The sequence below is a fragment of the Canis aureus genome, chromosome 22 (genome assembly GCF_053574225.1).
Source record: "Canis aureus isolate CA01 chromosome 22, VMU_Caureus_v.1.0, whole genome shotgun sequence".
NCBI classification, from domain to species: domain Eukaryota; kingdom Metazoa; phylum Chordata; class Mammalia; order Carnivora; family Canidae; genus Canis; species Canis aureus.
Window position 1 is genome coordinate 41,085,607 of NC_135632.1, and position 12,261 is coordinate 41,097,867.

General features: G+C 48.2%; 1 long non-coding RNA gene across 1 annotated transcript; it reads left to right on the top strand.

The window, feature by feature from the left end:
• Nucleotides 1-559: 559 nt before the first annotated feature.
• Nucleotides 560-3,776, top strand: LOC144294072 (uncharacterized). Its single transcript, XR_013361467.1, has 2 exons — nucleotides 560-2,824; nucleotides 3,048-3,776. It is a non-coding gene; the product is annotated as an uncharacterized LOC144294072 (long non-coding RNA).
• Nucleotides 3,777-12,261: the final 8,485 nt, after the last annotated feature.

Genomic DNA, 12,261 nt, shown 5'->3' on the forward strand with positions numbered 1-12,261 from the left:
TCTCTGCGGTGGCACTGGAACGTTTGTCTGTGTTACTATGTCCTTGTTAACTGTTTGTGCCTTTGTCTGTGTTACTGTGTCTTTGTTAACTGTCATAACTGTTTACATAAGGAGAGGGAAATTTCAAACTTGCTGCATGTCAGAATGACCAATCTTTGGCATGGGATGGCCCCGAGAAGGAACTTTCCACCTACCTACTATCTTACAGGTTAAGGCCGTGATCTTCAGGGACAAACCGGACAGCCACCCTGACCAGGTGCCCTACATCCTGGTCTGGCAGGTCATGACCGAGAATTCCCCTCCTTGGCTAAAACCATTTTTACTCCCCAAAGCACACAACTCGCTGAAGGTAAGGAGAGACTCCGGGTCCACTGCCAGACTCTAAAGGCAGGTCTCTGGGCTGCTGCGTGCAAGCCTACCCATCTGGCTGAGGCATGGTTATGTAAGACAGGGTAAGGACAAGAGTCCAGCAGCCTTCTTAGAGAGAATACTAGGAGAGAAGAGCTTGCAGGACTTATAGTAGCAGAAAGAGTCTATAATAATAGAGAAAGTCCGGAAGAGCAACATACCAAACTAAGTGACAGGAGACCTGAAACCTGGCCAAGATCTTTCTGGCCACAACCATGGATGACCCACAGGAAAGACGGAGGCACCTCAAGAAGCTGGCTTCAGGGATAGATAAGGAGGATGGCCCTGGTCCCCGTCGGGAGCACCCTAAGATGCACAAAAACCAACTTGCTTATTGCAAAGAAGAAGGCCACTGGGTGAAAGACTGTCTTCACAAAAGACCTAAGGCCCCTGCCAAGATCTTGGAGATGGAGGACCTGGACGACTAGGGGAGTCGGGGTTCGGCACCCCTCCCTGAGCCTAGGGTAACTCTCAGAGTGGAGCGGCAACCTGTTGAACTCCTAGTGGACACTGGGGCACAACATTCGGTTTTATTACAACCCCAAGGGAAATTGGCAAACAAGACTTCATGGGTGCAAGGGGCCACGGGCACCAAACAGTACTCATGGACTACCCGAAAAACTGTGGATCTTGGCATGGGCCAGGTATCCCATTCCTTCATGGTCACCCTTGAGTGTCCCTACCCGTTGTTAGGATGGGATTTGCTCACCAAGATGGGGACACAAATTTGCTTCCACCCAGAAGGGGCAAAAATCCTAAACAAGGAGGGGCACCCTATTCAGGTGCTTGTCCTGAGTTTAGAAGACGAATATTGTCTCCACCAAATGCCCTCAGCCCCAGTGACTGACATTGACCATTGGCTGCGGGAATTTCCCCAAGCATGGGCAGAAACTGGGGGAATTGGGCTGGCCTGGCACCGACCGCCCATCTACATAGAACTAAAGCCGGGGGCAGACCCTGTCAGGGTCCGCCAATACTCCATGCCTCTCATAGCACGTTCAGGAATCACACCCCACATACGGTGACTTACTGGACTCGGGCATATTGAGGCCTTGCCAGTCAGCATGGAACACTCCCTTGCTGCTGGTTCGGAAACTGCACTAACGATTACAGGCCAATCCAGGACTTAAGGGAAGTCAACTGGTAAGTAGAGGATATGCACCCTATGGTCCCAAACCCATACACCCTCCTCTATTTAAAAGATGCCTTTTTCAGCCTGCCTTTAGCACCCAAGAGCCAAGACCTCTTCGCCTTTGAATGGACGGACCCTGAGAAAGGCATCAATGGCCAGCTCACCTGGACTCGACTACCACAAGGATTCAAAAATTCACCGACCATCTTCGATGAGGCCTTACACGAATTGGGTGAGTTCCATTCTGAGCACCCTCATTTGATAACCTGTTGGCGGTGGAGGACCAAGACACATGCCTGTGAAGCACCAGGGATTTGCTCCAAACCATAGCGGCTCTAGGATACTGGGCCTCAGCTAAAAAAGCCCAGATCTGCGGAGCAGAGGTGAGCTACCTTGGGTACAAATTAAAGGATGGACGAAGATGGTTGATGGATGCACGGAAGGAAACCGTCCTAAGGATCCCACAGCCGCAAACTGCCCGGCAGGATGGACAGAGGCATTTCCCACCAAACACGAAACAGCACAGACCGTGACCAAGAAACTGCTGGAAGACATCTTACCGAGGTATGGTTTTTCTGTTAAGATTGGATCAGACAACAGCCCAGGATTCGTCTCTAAGGCAACATGGGGAATGGCACTAGTACTTGGGGCAGATTGAAAATTACATTGTGCATATAGCCCCCAGAGCTCAGGACAGGTAGAGGGGATGAACAGAACATTAAATTAGCCCTGGAGACTGGTGGGGACTGGGCGACTCTCCTCCCCTTCGCCCTATATAGGGTGAGGAACTCCCCATATAAGATGGGACTGACTCCCTACGAGATCATGGTCGGTATTCCTCCACCTATCATCCCCAATTTAAAACCTGAGGTGCTTGCTGAGTTTGATCACCAACTCCTTTTCTCCCTCTAAATGTTACAACGAACCCATGAGCAGGTGTGGCCTAAGCTGAGGGCCCTCTACAAGACTGGGCCACCCCTGGACCCCCATTGATATCGGCCAGGTGACTGGGTGTACGTGCAGAGATACCAACACCAGACACTTCAACCTGATCCTGACCACTCCCACCGCTCTCAAGGTCAACGGGATTACTCCCTGGGTCCACTACACCCACGCCCGGCCAGCTGACCCACACACCGTTCTCATGGACTTTGTTAAGACTGTGCCGTTCTCACTTACCCCACTAATGTTGCTTATGCTCTGTCCCCTTCATGCCAGAACCAATCCCCATTAGCCATTTAAAAATGTGCACCCAATTCAGCCTTGCTTTTAAAGTCTTTTAAGGTTTAAAAAGATGGTGGGATCCCTGGGTGGCGCAGCGGTTTGGCGCCTGCCTTTGGCCCAGGGCGCGATCCTAGAGACCCGGGATCGAATCCCACATCGGGCTCCCGGTGCATGGAGCCTGCTTCTCCCTCTGCCTATGTCTCTGCCTCTCTCTCTCTCTCTCTCTCTGTGTGACTATCATAAATAAATAAAGAAAAAAATATTAAAAAAAAAAAAAAAAAAGGTTTAAAAAGATGGGAGCATCTTAACTGTAGAGAGGCTTTTGCAAGCAAGGGGAAGGGGAGGTATGTGCTGCCCCAAATGAGGAATGTTGCTTCTTTACTGACCACTCAGGAATAGTCTGGGAATCTATGGCAAAAGTCAGAAAAGGTTTGGCTAGATGTAAATGGGAGAGAGAACAGCAACAAGGTTGGTTCGAATCCTGGTTTAATCATTCTCCCTTGCTCACTCTGAGAGCAACCAGGACCCATGATTGGGTCCTTCCTTAGGTTCCTCTGAGAGGGGGAAATGTGGAGGCCGAGAAAAATCAAGGCCATTCCACCTCAAGTTTAGAATTAGCACAAGTACAGCCATCTTAGGCCCCTGTGAGTAAGAGCTGAACTTCATAGGAAAAACTGCAGAATGTCCTGGGCAGGGAATCCCGTATCAGAAAGACAACAGAGCTCAGAACTGCCCTAGGCAGAGAATCCCATATCAGAAAGACAACAGAGCCCACGCCAGTGGTAGAAAGTCCCATATTAGAATGAGAACAGAGCTCAATGCCCTTGAAAGCCCCATATCAGAATGTAAACAGAACTTGAGAAATTCCTCCACCCCTTCTGAAAATCCCCTAGACCAGCCCATAAAAACCCAGGTGTAACCCACTTCGGGGTCCAAGTCCCTGCTCTACTGTGTCGGGCGCACTTGGACCCAAGCTCGAACTTGCAAATAAACTCTCGTGCGGTTGCATCGGTGTTGGCTCCTCGGTGGTTTCTTGGATTCGCAATCTTGGGCACAACAATGAGAGTAGGTGACATTTTGAGGCCTCTCTACCAGTGAGGAAGTGAAAGGGAAATATCTGGGATTTCTATTGGTGACTAAGTCACAGCTCCTGCAGATATCACTGTGTTTTGTTGCCTACCTTCATAGTGGAAGAAAACGCTAAATTTCAGTTAAAAGTTAGTGGGAATAAAGTTGTCGTTTTCTCCCACCCAAATATGTGGATCCTCTGATTTCTATTTATGTATTTCTTGGGGGTCAGTGGACCCAGGGATAAGATTCCCTCTTCTCTGGGGAGCCTCACCTGAGATGGGCCACTTTCTTAGGCCTCATGCACTCCGTTGGAGATCCCCTTGTTGCTTGGGCTGGTTGCTGTTGAGCCACTGAGGTCAGGGCAAATGCTAGCCTGTGTGCATCCAGACCCTGGGGACAGGAAGGAAACTCTAGCCTCAGGACGTCGTGACTCTCAAGGCTTCTAGGCCAGGGCAAAGCTGAGTGAGTCAACCCCAGCCACGCACAGGAGCTCAGTCAAGAAGGAAAGGAACATGGAGATAGTGTCACCCTATAAGATGAATGTGGTCAGGGCCACCGACCAGCATGCTGAGGAGCCTTAGGAAAAGGATAGAGAGCATTTTAGATGGGCTTTGGGAAGGTGTCACTGGGACACTGGCCTGTGAAAATCAAGTGTGATTTGCAGGGTGGCAGAGGATATCCCCAACAAGAGACATAGCCAGTTTCTGAGGTTGCTGCTGGAGAGTCAGGGAGGGCAGGACAGTAAAGAGGCACAGTCACAGAGATAAGCAGGCAGACAGGCTGGGCCCCAGCTCCACAATGCTGAGCCCCCCAGGCATTTCCTTCTGTGGATACTACCGGGAGAGCCAGTCCAGCCACCAGCACACATCTTGGCTTCGGGACAGCTAGACTCAGTAGTGACAGCTGCCAGGCCCTCCGGCTGGAAGCCACTGCCCTTATTAGCTAGTGTGGGATCAGCTGCTCTGCCGCTCAGCAGTCCAGATGTCTTAGAGGTTTGAAAATCGCCAGATTAAAAAACTAATTGCAGCATTTGCCCTAAGCCTGGCTCATTCCTGTCCATGTCCAGTGTTGTTGCATTTCTGATGGGGGCTGCGGAGGCTGCAAGGAGCTCAAGGGGACCCAGGCCAAGCCTCAGTCCCAAGGGATGGGGGTGGGGTCTGTGCCCTGGCGGCACTCCCTCTGCCTGCCTCTCAAGTGCACCCTTGAATGTACTTCCCAGGAGCCTTTGGAGGAGGAGGAAAGAGCATGCCCAGGGACTGGCTGGGGGCTGTGGACAGGAGGCCCAGACTCCTTCAGCCTCAGCACCCCCTGAGAGGTGATAAGCCTCAGGGACCAGACTGGATCATTTTAATCCAACTCTGATGCTAGAGTTGCTTGCTGGCCTAGGTGGCTCTTTATCAATGTCTTGACTCTGTCTTTTGTCCACTCCCAGCCCATCTACAGGTGCCTGGTTCTGGGTGTCCCCTCTGACACCTCCATCCTCCACAAACCGCCCCAGCCTCCAAGTCTTCCCACAGCCTGCCTCCCCACCCTCCCTGCTGTCCTGTTAGTGAGGGTTTTCCAAAACATACAATGGATTGCGCCTCACCTCTGTCCCTCCAGTCGAGGTCTCCCACTGCCCAAAGAGCAGTTTCTCAGACTGACGTCCCAGCTCTCTTACTATTGTAAGTCACAAGTGTGGCAAAACAGTTTAAAACAGGAGTGGGGTGGGGTAAGTGGGGGAGCAATGCTTCTTGGCTTGAGTTCCAGCTCTGCCACTTACTGGCTTTATGACTTTGGGGAATGCACTTAGCTTCTTTGCACCTCAATTTCCTCATCTGTAAAAGGGGGAAAGTAATAGTCACCCTATCCTGGAGGGTGTGAGGAGTAAATGAGTTAGCTCATGTAAAGCATGTAGCATAGTGCTTGGCACATAGTAAGGGCTCAGTTAGAGGTGGCTGTTATCACCTGCTTCATGCTCTCCTCCCCCCACCCCCACTACTACCCAATATTTTGTCATCTGCTAGCCACCCTCAACTATCCCAATGACCAGAGGTTCCATTAAGACTTCCCAGTGCAGGGCAGGCTGGGTGGCTCAGCGGTTTAGCGCTGCCTTCAGCCCAGGGCGTGACCCTGGAGTCCCGGGATTGAGTCCCACATCAGGATCCCTGCATGGAGCCTGCTTCTCCCTCTGCTTGTGTCTCTGCCTCTCTTTCTTTTTTTTTTTTTTTCTGCCTCTCTTTCTTTCTGTGTCTCTTACGAATAAATAAATAAAATCTTTTAAAAAAAGAAAAAGAAATGCAGACTCTCAGCTACCTTGACCTCCTGAATCAGAGTCTACATTTTGGGGAAAAAAAAAAAAAAAAAGTCCCAGTGCAGCCCTCTATTCATTATCTATTGTTGTGTGAAAATGACCACAAACCTAGCAGCTTAAGACAATGAACATTTATTATCTCACAGTTTTTGTGGGGTTCGAGTCTAAGCATGGTTCACTGGGTTCACTAACTCAGGGTCTCATGAAGCTGCCATCAAGTTGTAAGCCACGGCTATGGTCTTATCTGAGGCTTAACTGGGGAAGGATTTATTACCAAGAGCACATAGTTGTTGACAGAGTCAAGTTTCTTGTAGCTTAGGACCAAGGACATCATTTTTGTGCTTGCTGCTGGAGGACCTTGGAGGCTGCTAGCTGGAGGCTGTCCTCTGCTCCTAAAGGCTGTCTGGGTTCCTTGCCATGTGATATTTCCCAACATGGCTGCTTGCTCCCTCAAACCCAGGAAGGGAGAGAGATAATAGCAAGATGAGCACTACAATATTTTTCTTTTCTTAAGATTTTATGTATTCATTTGAGAGAGAGAGAGAGAGAACACATGGGGGCAAGGGGCAGAGAGAGAAGGAGAAGCAAAATCCCTGCTGAGCAGTGAGCCCAGGACCCTGAGATCATGACCTGAGCTGAAGGTAGATGCTTAACTGACTGAGCCGCCCAAATGCCCACAAGATGGGCACTGTAATCTTATATTACACACACACACACACACACACACACACACACACTTTCCATCACCTTTCCTGGTTAGATGCAAGTCACAGTTTCCACCCAAACTCACAGGCAGGGGATCATACAAGATGGCAACACCAGAAGGCAGGGATCTCAGGGGCCACCTGTCTGCCACAGACTCCAACTCTCTATCTTTGCTCTTGCTGCTCCTTCTTTCTGGAAGGCCCTCTGCATTTTAGGGTTCAACTTGCTCCTTTTCTCCCAATGTTTCCTGAGCTACTCCATGCCAGCATCTGGGCTGGATTCTGAGGGTACAGTCCAGCCCATCAAGTTTTCCCTGCCCAGAATTCTCAGCTCATATGTTTAATACAACACTTGTTCCATTGCCATGGGCAATGCCATAATTGTACATGATTTGTGTAAACACTTCTGGCTTGATGGGCTCAGTTTTCTTATGGGAACCTGGCCTCGACAAGGTCAGGCTGAGTCTGAGTCAGGGTTGGGGCTTGGTCTCAGGTCAGGCTTGAGAATAGAGCTCTGAGGACATGTTAGAAAGGGGCTGGGTTTTTTGTTTTTGTTTTGTTTTTCTTAGGTCTACCAATGAGAATTAATCAATTTGTTTTTCAGAAACTAGCACCAATCTTTTCAGAAGCAGTGCATCCAAAGCTATTAAAAACTCTGTTCTGTCCATGAAATACGGTGGCTACTAACTGCAGTGCGAGCTGGAGGTAACAGCTGACAGGAGGGGTTTATTTTTCATACTCAGCAAAGCCTCTCTACTTATCTAGGGGGAATTACAGGTTATTCAGGGGCTGTTCAGTCTCTTTGACCCTTTTGGCTTGGAAAAAGGAGTGCACAATTCCTCTTGGAGCAGGCCTTTGTAGGTGAGGGCTGTGTCTGGGCTTGATCATCCCCCTTAAGATGGAATTCCAGGAATTCCCTGTGAGAAGGCATCAGCTGGCCCAGTTTTCCCTGTGGCATGAGACTTAGAGTGTGACAGATCAGGGGACTGCTGGCACAGGGAACCGAACTGAACAAGTGTTAAGGGGATTCTGGGCTGGCCTCTGGGCAATGTGTATGCTTGTGCCAATTATACTGGTGAGGGAACTGAGGCTGGGGGTGGGGAAAGGCCCTGGGGGAGAGTGCCATAAGGAATTAGGCTGAACATTTCCAGTCCCTGCCCTTACTCCTGCCCTCAGACCCTCCTGTGTACTTTGTGCTTTCCTACCATTCTGGGGAAATGAGACGTTGTTGAGAGATCCAGGTCACCCCAGGATGAAGGAGCACAGTTGCCTTTGAGGAGCTGCAAGGTGTCCACACTTTGGAGAGGGCTGGGGGCTTCAGGCCCCAGGAAGACACCTGATGGTGATATAGTTTGGAATATAGGTGAGGTTTGGTGGGGTGAGGTCTGGAAGTGATGGCCAAGAAAAAACTCTTGAGACATCTTTGGTACAAAAATGGTGGTTTTATAAAAGCATGGGACCTGTGGGCAGAAAAAGCTGCTACCTAGAGGTTGTAAGGGGTGGCTGATTATATATTTGGGAGTTGGGGGAGGTAAGAAAAGGGGAGGTTTTCAAAAGAACTTTCATATTCTAAAGAGGACCTAAAGGATATTGGAGACCTTGCCTCTGTCAAGTTCAGGCTGTTTTCCCCTCTAGCAAGGTATTAACATTAAGACAGTTGAGAGCTTCCTGGAGGACTGTCACGCATATCCCATCTAGGAGTTGGGGAGGGGGCAGGGTTTACAGGGTGTCAACTTGTGCTTTGTCCTCAGCTGGTCTTCTGTTTTTTCTTTCTTTCCTTTAATTAATTAATTAATTAATTAATCAATTTATTTATTTGTATATTTTTTTTTAATTGGAGTTCCATTTGCCAACATATACTATAACACTCGGTGCTCATCCCATCAAGTGCCCCGCTCAGGGCCTTCTGCTTTTTCATTAGTGGTTTGGAGGAGGGTTGAAACCTCCAGACCCCACTCCACGGAGGCAGAGCACAGAGCAGGGGATACTTGGGGAGCCAACAGCTGGCAGACCTGGTAGAGCCAGGAGGCAATCTCCAGATGAATAGCCCAAGAGGTGCCTACCTCCGAAGAAGTCAAAACCCAGAGAGGATTCAGAAGATCTTCAAGTTGGGAGTGGGGCTGGGCTAGAACTTGGGGTTCTTTTTCCTCATCTCATGGCCTTTCTCTGGAGGCCCAGGGACCCAGGATATACCCACAAGGCCCTGACCTACACGGGAAGGTTCTCCCTGCTGGCTGATTAAGTTCTGGGTAAATGGATGTTTTGGTTAATGGAAAGAGCTATCACTTAAGCTATAGATGAACTCAGTAAGCCCCACAAAGCCTTACTGGAGGATGGCTAAGCCCTTTCTGTGGAGGTGGTCAGGTCCCATGGCACCTGCGACACCACCACCTACTGCCCTGGTGCGGTGTGGCAATGTGGTGACGTGCTGGAGGGTTACCAGCTCCGGTCCTCTCAGGGCTGTGGGCTGAGGCCTGGAGTATCTGCCTTGAACAAAGGGCACACATTCTGCCTCAGGGGGCGGGTGTGCCGACCAGCCCCACCCACCACACCCACAGGAAGCCTAAAGTTGTATAACAGCTTTTCCTTGGAACCAGAGAGAACTGGCTGGAAGGAGCAGGAGTGAAGGTTTGTCACAGGACAAGTTATTGTTTTTTGCTGCCAAAGACCCAGTGGAAAGGGATAAGAGGCAAACCCACCCTCCTAGGAGCCTAGTTCAAGGTCTGGGTCCTCCTTAGCACCAAGGAGAAGTCAACAGCCTCTTTGTGTTCCAGAGTGGGAGGCTGCCTGGGAGCAGTGTGCTGCCTTTCAGACAGGCTCTCAGAGGAAACTAGATGAAACTGGATTGCCTGAGAACAGGGAGGGTGGAGACTTAGCTTTGAGAGTCAGGCTGTGGGTTGGCAACCAGATTTAGGGAAGTGTGGAATTCCTGGGATTTGAAGCAGTGGGTTGGCCTCAGGGTGGGGTGAGTCTAGTGGGTATATGTGAAAAGCGGAAGTGAACACCCTCAGACTTAAATTTGCTCCATCTGTGGGACTTGAAGGTCCCAGGGATTTGGTGAATCCAGGGGTAGGGGCTTTGGTAGTTTGCTGCACTGGATGACGTGGTGACCTCCCAGATCCCCTTCATTAGACTCTCCACCTCAGCCTCTGTAAATATGGTTCTGATGGCTCACAGCCTTCTCTGGAGAATTCTCTTACACCCGTGGGAACTACATCACATAGAGCATTATACCTCTCACCCCCAGGGACTGTTCAGAGCCAAAGACCAATTCAGAGGATGAAAAAAAAAAAAAAAAAAAGTCTGCCTCCTTGCCACTGATGGGACCAACTCTGGTACATTTCCTGCACCAATACCCCTTTAGGGTCAGGCTGAGCTTGACCTGTTGAAACCATTCTTGCTCAGCTCCTCTCCTGCCTCATTCTGCTTTATCTGTTCCCTTCTCATGAGTCCTTCCCTCAGTAAACCCTGTCTCAGGCTATGCTCCTGGGGACTCTGACCTGACAATGACCAATATAAAACTTCTTACCCATCTTAGTGAATGCATTTGAGTCAGAAAACAAGTGAGTGTGAATTAAAAAAAAAAAAAAAAAAGATGAAATGACCACGGTGATCCAGTAGGTCATGGAGCAATTTATGGCTATATCAGACTGTAGAAGGGACTTGTAGCCCTGGAGTAGTCTGGTTGATCATGGAGATAGTGCGTTTTCTTGGGGTAAGAGAGTTGAGATCCTTAAAAGGAGAGTTTCCAGGATTTGAGAGCACTTCATCCCTTGGCACTCAGTGGTACACTGCAGCCTGGAGGGGCCAGGGATCCATAGGCCACATCCCACAGCCCTCCTTGGAGGCCTTGTCTGGTGCTGTGTAGACTGCTTTCCTGATGGCCACAGTGGCTCTTCTCTAAGCTGGAGTGAACTGGCTGTCGAGAGACAGAGCGGTTGAATCCTGATCCAAGATTCCTGTTTCCCACCCCAATGAAGGGACTCTCTTGAAGTTAAAGGGATAGGTTGGCTCCTGGCTCTGTGGTTATCTTGGCAATATTGTTGGTTCATCTTCTGCCTCTTCTGGACCTCATTGTCCTCCCCTGTGAAATGAGGGCATTTGAGGGAAGGAGAGATAGGGGAGGGAAGAGAGAAGAGTTACAGTTACCAATCTGCTCAAAGTCCCTTGAGCTATTTGTTGGCTTGGAACTTTAACCCATTGGCAGCGTGGGGTGGAGGGCATGCCCTTGCTCATCAATGGGGCATATCTGGTTTGGGGCTCAGGGCTCTGATGTTGAGTATATGGAGGAAGGGAGGATGTATAGAGGGTGACTGAAGGTGGCGCTGAAGACTACTTTGGAACCACCTTTACCATCTCTGCCAGAATGTTTGAATTCAACTTCTCAAGGACAATCTTTCTTTGAATTCTCAGGCATGTAGGCTTAAGTGTCCAAACTGGGACACTTAAAAACACTTTTTATTGTGATAAAATACATATAAGTTTTATCATCTTAACTATTTTTAAGTGTACAGTTCAGTGGTATTAAATATATTCATAATATTGTATAACCATTACCACCATCCATCTACAGAACTCTTTAGATCTTATAAAACTAAAATTCTGGACCCATTAAACAGTAATACCCTTATTACCCCTAGCCTGGCAACCACTATTCTTCTTTCTGCTTTGACTACTCTAAGTATCTCATGTAAGTGGAATCACACAGTATTTGTCTTTTGTGTGATTGACTTATTTCACTTAGCACATAGTCCTCAAGGTTCATTTATGTTGTAGTATAGGTCAGAATTTTCTTCCCTTTTTGGATTGAATGATATTCCATTATATGGATATGCCACATTTTGCCACATTTTGCTTATCCAAGCCATGTACTGATGGACGCTGGGTTTCTTTCATGTTTTAGCTATTTCGAATAACTCCATTATGGACATAGACATACAAATCTCTCTTCTAGGCCCTGCTATCAATTCTTTTGGGTATATATCAGAAGTTGAATTGCTGGATCCTATGGTAGTTCTATTTTTAATTTTTTGAGGAACTGCCATACTGTTTTCCATAGCAGTTGACTCATTTTACATTCCCACCAACAGTGCCCAAGGGTTCTAATTTCTCCACATTCTTGCCAACATTTATTATTATTATTATTATTATTATTATTATTATTATTATTTTATAGTAGCCATTCTGACTGGTGTGGGGTGGTATCTCATTATGGTTTTGATTTGCATTTCCCTAATGATGAGTAATGTTGGAGCATTGTTTCATGAGCATCATTTCATTAAATGGCCATTTAAGTAACTATTTTGGAGAAATTTCTATTCAAGTCTTTTGCCCATTTTTGAATTTTTTGGGGAAAAAAGAATTTTAGGAGTTCTCTATATATTCTAGATAATATCTTATCATATATGATTTGTAAATATTTTATTCCA